This window comes from Antedon mediterranea, chromosome 7 (assembly GCF_964355755.1).
Source record: "Antedon mediterranea chromosome 7, ecAntMedi1.1, whole genome shotgun sequence".
Lineage (NCBI taxonomy): Eukaryota > Metazoa > Echinodermata > Crinoidea > Comatulida > Antedonidae > Antedon > Antedon mediterranea.
The window spans coordinates 22489135-22504804 of record NC_092676.1 but is presented as its reverse complement, the minus strand read 5'-3'; positions in this window follow the sequence as shown (position 1 = coordinate 22504804).

The following is a 15670-nucleotide window of genomic DNA, read 5'->3' as shown; positions in this document are numbered from 1 at the left end:
CGACCCGTAGGAAGACCAAGAAATAACTGGATGAATCAAATAAAGAAAGACTTACAAGGACTAGTAGACACTAACACAATAACAAACCATCCTGCCATAAACAGAAAAAAATGGAAACAAATTGTGGAAAGCGTATGTCGGAAGACGGAAAACGTTAGCAACAACAACAACAACTAATGTTGATATTCACAATGTCTTTGTATGTTTACCTTCTTTTATATTGTTCTTCTGTAAGGTCGTTGGCAGGTACTAAGCGTTGTAGTTGCATGTCATTGCAGCTTTTGGTGAAATAAACCGTTATTCTACAACCTTTCTCTTTATTTAATGTACCAAGCAAATTTCTTTGACGAAATAACATAGAAAGTTTAAAAAAAAAGATTTATTTATCAATACAATTGTCAATAGCGCACGCACTCCTCAATCAGTCATGCTGTGATGCAATTCATGCAACATTTATTAGTTCTATCAATGGTAAAACAATAAAAAAAAAATGGTAATAATATTATAACAATACAACAATACTATTAATAGATTATCTTGCAAGAAGAGAGTTCTTGTCATGCAAGACCCATAAACAAAAAGAAAAAAATACATTTTTATATAATTATATAAAAGAAATAAGGTCATGGCAAAAATCGAGGCAACCAATCATTCACGCTATTAACTAATCAATCACGTAATTAATCAATCACGTCATGCAATCGATAAATAAACAATCAATCAATGAAAGCACTCAGAAACTGAGTGAAGTACTTGGCAAAATATATCCACTGACTCGGAGCATGTTGAAAGATACATTTTTTTGTCTTAGGTATTAGCTTTACATTGTTACCATCCTGCTGGGGGTAATAATTTGTTTAAATAATTGTTGGATACAAACAACTCCGGCATTGCAACAATGACCTTTCTAAAATCAAGATTGACCAGAATAATGATCGAGGAGTGTCTTGAAGCTGTGCCGATTTGCGGCGCCTCTGCCTTAACCCATGTCGTAAGCTTAACCGCTTGACCAGTCGACTAATGTTTTGGTCCATATCAAAGAATATGTCCATGTTAAAAGAAGACAGAATGCGTGCTATTTAATAGATAAATAGATTTTTTTTAACTATTTGTATGAAAAAGCCGGTACATTGAATAAAATTTTGTTTTCAAATTACAAATCACAAATTATAACCCTTGCCTCTTGTCCAAAAATGAGGTTTTTGGACAAGTAGTTCTCGAGAAAATGTAATTTCAGTTTACGTGTTACTTTAAAACTGCTCACCGGCTTTTGAAAATTGTCTCCTATCTTTTAACACTAGCCGGTCTGAAAATAATATCATTTTTGTTATTTGTGAAGTTATTAATAAACCAATTTTGTTGATTTTCAATAGGCATGGTCTGAAAGTATATACCTATCTACACCCAAAAATTCAGAACGATAACTTGAAAACTGTAGGCGCTATCGTGCTAAGAAAGAAACATACATACAAACATACATACATCTATATATAAATTATGGTTAATTCTGACATAGGCGAGCACAATGCAAAAACTTCGGTACAAATCTCCGCCTTGGATACCTACCTTATCTATCTGAGATGTACCGCGAAACGTAGATTTGATAACATTAGTGTTCACGGCGACGCTATTGTTCCATATTTCTATCTTAGGAAGATATTATAAAGAGTTTTTTAACACAATTTATGATTTCAACATTAGATTTTCATCTCAATTTCAATTCTTCCCGGTCAAAGTAATTTCCGGGTTTAAGATAAGTTCACCTTGCAAAAACCTGGTTTCAAATATTTTCTCTCTTTTATACACAAGGGAGCAGTTAAAATAATAGATTTGACCCTAAAGGTGACTGGAAACAGGCACTTTCCATCAATCAATACAGTGTCCCTTTGGAAGACGAAAAAAAAATCAGATATAGGCCATTAATCATAGCCATTTCAGTTTTTTGTTTATTTTAAAACATACCGCGGCGCGTGTGTACAGTAGTTAAATAATAGGAATTATACTGCAAATTAATAAAGATCAAATTAAATATACGCCATAAAGAATCAGAATATATTGTGGGGAATAGTATTATAAAATTACATAGGGAGATTTGATGATAAGACATTTTTCGCGTGAAATCCCGATAGCTGAGTTTTATTTTGAGTAAGCTTGCAGGAATAACTGTAGGCTATCTTCCTGTGTCCCGTTAGGACCGAGATGTCTGCCCATGTTGCAAGCCGTACCATAATGTCTTCTTTCTTGGGCCCACTCTGTCACGGCAGTTAGTTTCAAAAGATGATTAAATTAAATAATGTATTAATAATTATTAGGATGGTATTCATTTGAATAAACGCCTCTCTAAAAACATCACTTTGAATAATAAATCCCCCCCCCCCCAACCCAACTATCTAATAAACGTCCATCCACATATTTATAACAACACAATTATACGGTACTATTTGTAGTAGAATTCACCGCACTGTTATCTACTATTTACCAAGCATTTGTTATTCTTTTTTAGCACTTTTCATATCTATTAGAGGATTTCATTTGATTATAAATGTTACCATATTATTAAAACTACAAAATTTAACATATATCCCTCGAATAAGCACCTCCCTCAAATGACCTCCGCCTCCCCAAAGGGCCCTACCAAACAATAAAAACTGTACTTTAAAATGTTATTAATCATCTAAAACACTGTGAAACAAAGTAGTTTAGTTTTACGAATGTCAAGCATTTTCAATAATGGTAACCGACAGAAAACGTATAAAAAGGAGAACATTATCATTCCGAAAACCATCGTCTACACTTCCTAGAGGGGGAGCGAGCGAAGCGAGCTCACCCTCTAGTACATACAAACAAAGTAAATACTATACTTGGCAAAATTCTTTTTGCCAAATTTTGCCAAGTAATAACGCAACAGTCACGTAATCAATCGATCACACAATGTAATACTGTAGTACTGGCGTATCAGATGCGGGTGCGATTCATTTTGACTGTCGTCGCACCATAATTTTGATAAACTCGCGTTGCTGCGTGAGAGTCGATCGAGTCCGAAACGAACCGATGGAGGAACTCCGGTACGGGACTGTCAAAGGCCTCCAGTCTAAGTTTTGGCTTATACAGAGCAAATTAGTTCGTTTAAATCGGTAAATATAGTTCTGTAAAAATCGGTTTTGCAAATAAACACATGGTAGGCATACAATAGTCGATTTGGGAATGATACTGTACACTTTTTGTGTGGTAATTGAGTCAAGTGAATGAATGCGATCATAAAACCGAATTTGCTCACAATCGCTTATCAAAATTTATAACTATAACTATAATATCCCCCACTATTCAACTATTGTTGTAAAGTGGATTGCCTGATCAAAATGAATTCATAATAACATACGTTCTAGTCGGATGACGCCAAAGTCTTTTTGTAGTGTTCCATTTATATTTAAAAAATAAATTTAAATTTAAATAAAGTTGTGACATGTTAAAAAATGGATGGCGCCGGCATTAACAAATCATATCCGATGATAGGAAGGTAGGCCCACATGCCAATTGAATCATCAACAATGCGTTTAACGGTCTGTAGCTAACCCGTCATGACCCATTGCATGACTATGACTCGATATTATCTAAATTTAAATTTTATAATTACAATTCAAATTACAAAACATTGCCGTTGCTAAAAACTTAATGAGATATAAATAGCTTGTTATACTATACTAAATTTTAAGAAATGCTTCACGAAGAGAACACCGCTGGGTTTAGGCAGAAGAAATATTTGTTTAATCTACTCGGCCGACAATACTAACCTCCATCTCAGTGGATTACTAGCAACTACAAGTACATCAACATCGCACATATCAGCTGGTAAAAGTCTTAATACCTGCGTGTTTAATGTGAAATCCATTGGTAAAGTTTCTGCCGACAACTTTTAGAGTATCCAAAAACTTTACAGAAGATACAACAAACTAACTCAGAACTGACGTTTGTTCTAACCCCCGTTCTAACAGAAATAAGTAGTGCGGGCCGGCTACAAACTTTTATTACCGGTCACGTCCACGAATCGCGCTATACTAAATTGTGACGTCATTTGATTGACAAAGGGCTGCACTCTCCGGCGATAGGCCTACTAGAATAATTGTAAAGCAACGACGAAAGATCAAAGATCACTAATACTATCTTTATGGTTGAGTAACAAGGTGTTGTGTGAGGTATATTCAGAACGTCATTCATCCATTTATGCCTTTATTAACTTCTGAAATAGAAATAGTAGCCTACTACGGTAACTGGTTCAGTGGACCCAATTTGGCACCGGTGTGGAGCACAGTGATAAAAAATAGAAATAAAGTCACTAAATGTTAATATCTTTTCGTATGTTATACACAATGCTCAAGTGAATCCAATTTGGCGCTAGTGGAGCACAGTGATAATAACATAGAAATAAAGTAACTAAATTTTAATATATTTTTCGTATGTTAATACACTGTGCTCCAGCGGACCCAATTTAGCACCAGTGGAGTACAGTGATACAAAATAGGAATAAGTCACTAAATTGCAATATTTTTTCGTATGCTTATATTTATATGCTCACAATGGACCCAAGTTGGCACGAGCACAGTGAAAATTGAAATAAAGTCGCTAATTAAAATATCTTTTGGTTTGTTAACACACTGTGCTCCAGTGGATCCAATTTGGCGCCACCAGTGGAGCACAACGAAATAGTAACATATAAAAACTTCGAGAAAAAATACTTCGAATTCAAAAATATTTCAAACTTAGTACATGAATTCAATATCGGTTACTCCATCCGTAATGCAAAAGAAAAAATAGTGATTTTAATAACCTGCGTTTGTCTAAGACTTATAAAAGAACAATTAACTTACAATTCCAACACATTTTTTTTACAACTTTAGCGATCATAAAAAAACATCTGTTAACGATGTGAATGATGTCAGTAACATATTGAACGTGTAGTAACCTAGGCCTATTGAACGTATACTACCACATTTCAAATGTGTAGGAAAATTATTTTATGATGATAAAAAATTAAGTTTAAAAAATGTGTTGGAATTGTATGTTCTATCATAAATATACATTTTAAACGAACGCAAAATTACTAAAATCAAGACTTATTTTTCTGTTGCATTACGGATGAAGTAACCAATATTGAACATAGGCCTATACCAAGTATAAAAAATATTTTTTAATTCTAGAAACATTAGTTCTGAATGTTTTTGTATTTGTTTATTTCACTGTGCTCCAAATTAAGTCTACCTGAAGCACATTGTTTATAACATATGAACAGATATTACAATTCCTTCTTTCTTTCTATTTCTAAAGGCATAAATGGCGCTCTATAGAGAAGTACTTGCCTCTCAAAACCTTTCGGCGGGGGCGGTGTGTATGTTGTTGTGTCACGTCTACGATCGAGCTTGTGTCAAGCTAGCCAACAATAAGCCAGCCAACAATAAGCCAGCCCACTTTTATTTTTTCCAGCCAACAATAACTATGAAACGCCGTTTGTGCATTCTTTACATTTTCATTGTTACTTATGGCTTTTATGGTATTAGGAATTAAATATTTGTGAGAAAAACGGCGGATTGTTCCTGGGATTCACTAGGTGGGATTATACTAGGGTACCCCCTTAGTCGTCCAGTATAAGTTAGAGTGGGACCAATGGTCCCGTTTACTCAGCCCTCATCTTTAAAATTTGAGTGTAACTCAATTACAATTTTTAAAATATAGTTAAATTTGAAACTGTATTTGTGAGAAAATGGCGGATTGTTCCTGGGAGTCACTTGGTGGGATTATACTAGGGTACCCCCTTAGTCGTCCAGTATAAGTTAGAGTGCGACCACTGGTCCCGTTTACTCAGCCCTCATCTTTAAAATTTGAGTGTAACTCAATTACAATTTTTAAAATATAGTTAAATTTGAAACTGTATTGGTGAGAAAATGGCGGATTGTTCCTGGGAGTCACTTGGTGGGATTATACTAGGATACCTCCTTAGTCGTACACTATAAGTTAGAGTGAGACCACTGGTACCATTTACTCAGCCCTCATCTTTTAAATTTGAGTGTAACTCATTTGCGATTTAAAAAATATAGTGAAATTTGATACTGTATTTGTGAGAAAATGGCGGATTGTTCCTGGGAGTCACTTGGTGGGATTATACTAGGGTACCTCCTTAGTTGTCCAGTATAAGTTAGAGTGGGACCACTGGTCCCATTTACTCAGCCCTCATCTTTAACATTTGAGTGTAACTCATTTACGATTTTTAAAATATAGTGAAATTTGATATTGTATTTGTGAGAAAACGGCGGATTGTTCCTGAGAGTCACTTGGTGGGATTATACTAGGGTGCCTCCTTAGTAGTCCAGTATAAGTTAGAGTGGGACCACTGGTCCCGTTTACTCAGCCCTCATCTTTTAAATTTGAGTGTAACTCATTTACGATTTAAAAAATATAGTGAAAATAGATACTGTATTTGTGAGAAAACGGCGGATTGTTCCTGGGAGTCACATGGTGGCATTATACTAAGGTACGCCCTTAGTCGTCCAGTATAAGTTAGAGTGCGACCACTGGTTCCGTTTACTCAGCCCTCATCTTTTAAATTTGAGTGTAACTCAATTACGGTAAAACATTTTAAAATATAGTGAAAATTGATACTGTAGGCCTATTTGTGAGAAAATGGCGGATTTTTCCTTGGAGTCACTTGGTGGGATTATACTAGGGTACCTCCTTAGTTGTCCAGTAGAAGTTAGAGTGGGACCACTGGTCCCGTTTACTCAGCCCTCATCTTTAACGTTTGAGGGTAACTCAATTACGATTAATATTTTAAAATATAGTGAAATTTGATACTGTATTTGTGAGAAAATGGCAGATTGTTCCCGAGAGTCACTTGGTGGGATTATACTAGGGTACCTCCTTAGTTGTCCAGTATAAGTTAGAGTGGGACCACTGGTCCCGTTTACTCAGCCCTCATCTTTAAAATTTGAGTGTAACTCATTTACGATTTTAAAAATATAGTGAAATTTGATACTGTATTTGTGAGAAAACGGCGGATTGTTCCTGGGAGTCACATGGTGGCATTATACTAAGGTACGTCCTTAGTCGTACAGTAGAAGTTAGAGTGGGACCACTGGTCCCGTTTACTCAGCCCTCATCTTTAACATTTGAGTGTAACTCAATTACGATTAATATTTTAAAATATAGTGAAATTTGATACTGTATTTGTGAGAAAATGGCGGATTGTTCCCAAGAGTCACTTGGTGGGATTATACTAGGGTACCTCCTTAGTTGTCCAGTTTAAGTTAGAGTGGGACCACTGGTCCCGTTTACTCAGCCCTTATCTTTAAAATTTGAGTGTAACTCAATTACGGTAAAACATTTTAAAATATAGTGAAAATTGATACTGTATTTGTGAGAAAATGGCGGATTTTTCCTTGGAGTCACTTGGTGGGATTATACTAGGGTACCTCCTTAGTTGTCCAGTAGAAGTTAGAGTAGGACCACTGGTCCCGTTTACTCAGCCCTCATCTTTAACGTTTGAGTGTAACTCAATTACGATTAATATTGTAAAATATAGTGAAATTTGATACTGTATTTGTGAGAAAATGGCGGATTGTTCCCGAGAGTCACTTGGTGGGATTATACTAGGGTACCTCCTTAGTTGTCCAGTTTAAGTTAGAGTGGGACCACTGGTCCCGTTTACTCAGCCCTTATCTTTAAAATTTGAGTGTAACTCATTTACGATTAATATTTTAAAATATAGTGAAATTTGATACTGTATTTGTGAGAAAATGGCGGATTGTTCCTGGGAGCCACTTGGTGAGATTATACTAGGGTACCCCCTTAGTTGTGCAGTATAAGTTAGAGTGGGACCACGGGTCCCGTTTACTCAGCCCTCATCTTTAAAATTTGAGTGTAACTCATTTACGATTTTTAAAATATAGTAAAATTTGAAACTGTATTTGTGAGAAAACGGTGGATTGTTCCTGAGAGTCACTTGGTGGGATTATACTAGGGTACCTCCTTAGTTGTCCAGTATAAGTTAGAGTGGGACCACTGGTCCCGTTTACTCAGCCCTCATCTTTAAAATTTGAGTGTAACTCATTTACGATTTTAAAAATATAGTGAAATTTGATACTGTATTTGTGAGAAAACGGCGGATTGTTCCTGGGAGTCACATGGTGGCATTATACTAAGGTACGTCCTTAGTCGTCCAGTATAAGTTAGAGTGCGACCACTGGTTCCGTTTACTCAGCCCTCATGTTTTAAATTTGAGTGTAACTCAATTACTGTAAAAAATTTTAAAATATAGTGAAAATTGATACTGTATTTGTGAGAAAATGGCGGATTGTTCCTTGGATTCACTTGGTGGGATTATACTAAGGTACCTCCTTAGTTGTTCAGTAGAAGTTAGAGTGGGACCACTGGTCCCGTTTACTCAGCCCTCATCTTTAACGTTTGAGTGTAACTCAATTACGATTAATATTTTAAAATATAGTGAAATTTGATACTGTATTTGTGAGAAAATGGCGGATTGTTCCTGGGAGTCACTTGGTGGGATTATACTAGGGTACCTCCTTAGTTGTCCAGTATAAGTTAGAGTGGGACCACTAGTCCCGTTTACTCAGCCCTCATCTTTAACATTTGAGTGTAACTCATTTACGATTTTTAAAATATAGTGAAATTTGATACTGTATTTGTGAGAAAACGGCGGATTGTTCCTGAGAGTCACTTGGTGGGATTATACTAGGGTGACTCCTTAGTAGTCCAGTATAAGTTAGAGTGGGACCACTGGTCCCGTTTATTCAGCCCTCATCTTTTAAATTTGAGTGTAACTCATTTACGATTAATATTTTAAAATATAGTGAAATTTGATACTGTATTTGTGAGAAAATGGCAGATTGTTCCTGGGAGCCACTTGGTGGGATTATACTAGGGTACCCGCTTAGTTGTGCAGTATAAGTTAGAGTGGGACCACTGGTTCCGTTTACTCAGCCCCCATCTTTAAAATTTGAGTGTAACTCATTTACGATTTTTAAAATATAGTAAAATTTGAAACTGTATTTGTGAGAAAACGGCGGATTGTTCCCGAGAGTCACTTGGTGGGATTATACTAGGGTACCTCCTTAGTTGTCCAGTATAAGTTAGAGTGGGACCACTGGTCCCGTTTACTCAGCCCTCATCCTTAAAATTTGAGTGTAACTCATTTACGATTTTAAAAATATAGTGAAATTTGATACTGTATTTGTGAGAAAACGGCGGATTGTTCCTGGGAGTCACATGGTGGCATTATACTAAGGTACGTCCTTAGTCGTCCAGTAGAAGTTAGAGTGGGACCACTGGTCCCGTTTACTCAGCCCTCATCTTTAACGTTTGAGTGTAACTCAATTACGATTAATATTTTAAAATATAGTGAAATTTGATACTGTATTTGTGAGAAAATGGCGGATTGTTCCCGAGAGTCACTTGGTGGGATTATACTAGGGTACCTCCTTAGTTGTCCAGTTTAAGTTAGAGTGGGACCACTGGTCCCGTTTACTCAGCCCTTATCTTTAAAATTTGAGTGTAACTCAATTACGGTAAAACATTTTAAAATATAGTGAAAATTGATACTGTATTTGTGAGAAAATGGCGGATTTTTCCTTGGAGTCACTTGGTGGGATTATACTAGGGTACCTCCTTAGTTGTCCAGTAGAAGTTAGAGTAGGACCACTGGTCCCGTTTACTCAGCCCTCATCTTTAACGTTTGAGTGTAACTCAATTACGATTAATATTGTAAAATAAGTGAAATTTGATACTGTATTTGTGAGAAAATGGCGGATTGTTCCCGAGAGTCACTTGGTGGGATTATACTAAGGTACCTCCTTAGTTGTCCAGTTTAAGTTAGAGTGGGACCACTGGTCCCGTTTACTCAGCCCTTATCTTTAAAATTTGAGTGTAACTCATTTACGATTAATATTTTAAAATATAGTGAAATTTGATACTGTATTTGTGAGAAAATGGCGGATTGTTCCTGGGAGCCACTTGGTGAAATTATACTAGGGTACCCCCTTAGTTGTGCATTATAAGTTAGAGTGGGACCACTGGTCCCGTTTACTCAGCCCTCATCTTTAAAATTTGAGTGTAACTCATTTACGATTTTAAAAATATAGTGAAATTTGATACTGTATTTGTGAGAAAACGGCGGATTGTTCCTGGGAGTCACATGGTGGCATTATACTAAGGTACGTCCTTAGTCGTCCAGTATAAGTTAGAATGCGACCACTGGTTCCGTTTACTCAGCCCTCATCTTTAACGTTTGAGTGTAACTCAATTACGATTAATATTTTAAAATATAGTGAAATTTGATACTGTATTTGTGAGAAAATGGCGGATTTTTCCCGAGAGTCACTTGGTGGGATTATACTAGGGTACCTCCTTAGTTGTCCAGTTTAAGTTAGAGTGGGACCACTGGTCCTGTTTACTCAGCCCTTATCTTTAAAATTTGAGTGTAACTCATTTACGATTAATATTTTAAAATATAGTGAAATTTGATACTGTATTTGTGAGAAAAAGGCGGATTGTTCCTGGGAGCCACTTGGTGGGATTATACTAGGGTACGCCCTTAGTTGTGCAGTATAAGTTAGAGTGGGACCACTGGTCCCGTTTACTCAGCCCTCATCTTTAAAATTTGAGTGTAACTCATTTACGATTTTTAAAATATAGTAAAATTTGAAACTGTATTTGTGAGAAAACGGCGGATTGTTCCTGAGAGTCACTTGGTGGGATTATAGTAGGGTACCTCCTTAGTTGTCCAGTATAAGTTAGAGTGGGACCACTGGTCTCGTTTACTCAGCCCTCATCTTTAAAATTTGAGTGTAACTCATTTACGATTTTTAAAAAATAGTGAAATTTGATACTGTATTTGTGAGAAAACAGCGGATTGTTCCTGAAAGTCACTTGGTGGGATTATACTAGGGTACCCCCTTAGTCGTCCAATATAAGTTAGAGTGGGACCACTGGTCCCGTTTACTCAGCCCTCATCTTTAAAATTTGAGTGTAACTCATTTACGATTTTAAAAATATAGTGAAATTTGATACTGTATTTGTGAGAAAACGGCGGATTGTTCCTGGGAGTCACATGGTGGCATTATACTAAGGTACGTCCTTAGTCGTCCAGTAGAAGTTAGAGTGGGACCACTGGTCCCGTTTTCTCAGCCATCATCTTTAACGTTTGAGTGTAACTCAATTACGAATAATATTTTAAAATATAGTGAAATTTGATACTGTATTTGTGAGAAAATGGCGGATTGTTCCCGAGAGTCACTCGGTGGGATTATATTAGGGTACCTCCTTAGTTGTCCAGTTTAAGTTAGAGTGGGACCACTGGTCCCGTTTACTCAGCCCTTATCTTTAAAATTTGAGTGTAACTCAATTACGGTAAAACATTTTAAAATATAGTGAAAATTGATACTGTATTTGTGAGAAAATGGCGGATTGTTCCTTGGAGTCACTTGGTGGGATTATACTAGGGTACCTCCTTAGTTGTCCAGTAGAAGTTAGAGTGGGACCACTGGTCCCGTTTATTCAGCCCTCATCTTTAACGTTTGAGTGTAACTCAATTACGATTAATATTGTAAAATATAGTGAAATTTGATACTGTATTTGTGAGAAAATGGCGGATTGTTCCCGAGAGTCACTTGGTGGGATTATACTAGGGTACCTCCTTAGTGGTCCAGTTTAAGTTAGAGTGGGACCACTGGTCCCGTTTACTCAGCCCTTATCTTTAAAATTTGAGTGTAACTCATTTACGATTAATATTTTAAAATATAGTGAAATTTGATACTGTATTTGTGGGAAAATGGCGGATTGTTCCTGGGAGCCACTTGGTGGGATTATACTAGGGTACCCCCTTAGTTGTGCAGTATAAGTTAGAGTGGGACCACTGGTCCCGTTTACTCAGCCCTCATCTTTAAAATTTGAGTGTAACTCATTTACGATTTTTAAAATATAGTAAAATTTGAAACTGTATTTGTGAGAAAACGGCGGATTGTTCCAGAGAGTCACTTGGTGGGATTATACTAGGGTACCTCCTTAGTTGTCCAGTATAAGTTAGAGTGGGACCACTGGTCCCGTTTACTCAGCCCTCATCTTTAAAATTTGAGTGTAACTCATTTACGATTTTAAAAATATAGTGAATTTTGATACTGTATTTGTGAGAAAACGGCGGATTGTTCCTGGGAGTCAAATGGTGGCATTATACTAAGGTACGTCCTTAGTCGTCCAGTATAAGTTAGAGTGCGACCACTGGTTCCGTTTACTCAGCCCTCATCTTTTAAATTTGAGTGTAACTCAATTACGGTAAAAAAATTTAAAATATAGTGAAAATTGATACTGTATTTGTGAGAAAATGGCGGATTGTTCCTTGGAGTCACTTGGTGGAATTATACTAGGGTACCTCCTTAGTTGTCCAGTAGAAGTTAGAGTGGGACCACTGGTTCCGTTTACTCAGCCCTCATCTTTAAAATTTGAGTGTAACTCATTTACGATTTTTAAAATATAGTTTAGAGTGGGACCACTGGTACAAATTTCACTATATTTTAAAAATCGTAAATGAGTTACACTCAAATTTAAAAGATGAGGGCTGAGTAAACGGAACCAGTGGTACCACTCTAACTTTTACTGGACGACCAAGGAGGTACCCTAGTACAATCCCACCAAGTGACTCTCAGGAACAATCCGCCGTTTTTTCACAAATACAGTTTCAAATTTCACTATATTTTAAAAATCATAATTGAGTTACACTCAAATTTTAAAGATGAGGGCTGAGTAAACGGGACCAGTGGTCGCACTCTAACTTATACTGGACGACTAATGACGTACCCTAGTATAATCCCACCATGTGACTCCCAGAAACAATCCGCCGTTTTCTCACAAATACAGTATCAAATTTCACTATAATTTAAAAATCGTAAATGAGTTACACTCAAATTTTAAAAATGAGGGCTGAGTAAACGGGACCAGTGGTCCCACTCTAACTTATACTGGACGACTAAGTGGGTACCCAAGTATAATCCCACCAAGTGACTCCCAGGAACAATCCGCCATTTTCTCACAAATACAGTATCAAATTTCACTATATTTTTAAAATCGTAAATGAGTTACACTCAAATTTTAAAGATGAGGGCTGAGTAAACCGGACCAGTGGTCCCACTCTAACTTATACTGGACGACTAAGGGGGTACCCTAGTATAATCCCACCAAGTGACTGCCAGGAACAATCCGCCATTTTCTCACAAATACAGTATCAAATTTCACTATATTTTAAAATATTAATCGTAATTGAGTTACACTCAAATTTTAAAGATAAGGGCTGAGTAAACGGGACCAGTGGTCCCACTCTAACTTAAACTGGACAACTAAGAAGGTACCCTAGTATAATCACACCAAGTGACTCCCGGGAACAATCCGCCATTTTCTCACAAATACAGTATCAAATTTCACTATATTTTAAAATATTAATCGTAATTGAGTTACACTCAAACGTTAAAGATGAGGGCTGAGTAAACGGGACCAGTGGTCCCACTCTAACTTCTACTGGACAACTAAGGAGGTACCCTAGTATAATCCCACCAAGTGACTCCCAGGAACAATCCGCCATTTTCTCACAAATACAGTATCAATTTTCACTATATTTTAAATTTTTTTATCGTAATTGAGTTACACTCAAATTTAAAAGATGAGGGCTGAGTAAACGGGTCCAGTGGTCCCACTCTAACTTATACTGGACGACTAAGTGGGTACCCAAGTATAATCCCACCAAGTGACTCCCAGGAACAATCCGCCATTTTCTCACAAATACAGTATCAAATTTCACTATATTTTTAAAATCGTAAATGAGTTACACTCAAATTTTAAAGATGAGGGCTGAGTAAACCGGACCAGTGGTCCCACTCTAACTTATACTGGACGACTAAGGGGGTACCCTAGTATAATCCCACCAAGTGACTGCCAGGAACAATCCACCATTTTCTCACAAATACAGTATCAAATTTCACTATATTTTAAAATATTAATCGTAATTGAGTTACACTCAAATTTTAAAGATAAGGGCTGAGTAAACGGGACCAGTGGTCCCACTCTAACTTAAACTGGACAACTAAGAAGTTACCCTAGTATAATCACACCAAGTGACTCCCGGGAACAATCCGCCATTTTCTCACAAATACAGTATCAAATTTCACTATATTTTAAAATATTAATCGTAATTGAGTTACACTCAAACGTTAAAGATGAGGGCTGAGTAAACGGGACCAGTGGTCCCACTCTAACTTCTACTGGACAACTAAGGAGGTACCCTAGTATAATCCCACCAAGTGACTCCCAGGAACAATCCGCCATTTTCTCACAAATACAGTATCAATTTTCACTATATTTTAAATTTTTTTATCGTAATTGAGTTACACTCAAATTTAAAAGATGAGGGCTGAGTAAACGGAACCAGTGGTCGCACTCTAACTTATACTGGACGACTAAGGACGTACCTTAGTATAATCCCACCATGTGACTCCCAGGAAAAATCCGCCGTTTTCTCACAAATACAGTATCTAATTTCTCTATATTTTTAAAATCGTAAATGAGTTACACTCAAATTTAAAAGATGAGGGCTGAGTAAACGGGACCAGTGGTCCCACTCTAACTTCTACTGGACGACTAAGGAGGCACCCTAGTATAATCCCACCAAGTGACTCTCAGGAACAATCCGCCGTTTTCTCACAAATACAGTATCAAATTTTACTATATTTTAAAAATCGTAAATGAGTTACACTCAAATTTAAAAGATGAGGGCTGAGTAAACGGGACCAGTGGTCCCACTCTAACTTACACTGGACGACTAAGGGGGTACCCTAGTATAATCCCACCAAGTGACTCTAAGGAACAATACGCCGTTTTCTCACAAATACAGTATCAAATTTCACTATATTTTAAAAATCGTAAATGAGTTACACTCAAATTTTAAAGATGAGGGCTGAGTAAACGGGACCAGTGGTCCCACTCTAACTTATACTGGACAACTAAGAAGGTACCCTAGTATAATCCCACAAAGTGACTCCCAGGAACAATCCGCCATTTTCTCACAAATACAGTATCAAATTTCACTATATTTTTAAAAATCGTAAATGAGTTACACTCAAATTTTAAAGATGAGGGCTTAGTAAACGGGACCAGTGGTCCCACTATAACTTATACTGGACGACTAAGGGTACGGTGTACCCTAGTATAATCCCACCAAGTGACTCTCAGGAACAATCCGCCGTTTTCTCACAAATACAGTTTCAAATTTCACTATAATTTAAAAATCGTAAATGAGTTACACTCAAATTTTAAAGATGAGGGCTGAGTAAACGGGACAAGTGGTCCCACTCTAACTTATACTGGACAACTAAGGGGGTACCCTAGTATAATACCACCAAGTGACTCCAAGGAACAATCCGCCATTTTCTCACAAATACAGTATCAAATTTCACTATATTTTAAAAATCGTAAATGAGTTACACTCAAATTTTAAAGATGAGGGCTGAGTAAACCGGACCAGTGGTCCCACTCTAACTAATACTGGACGACTAAGGAGGTACCCTAGTATAATCCCACAAAGTGACTCCCAGGAACAATCCGCCATTTTCTCACAAATACAGTA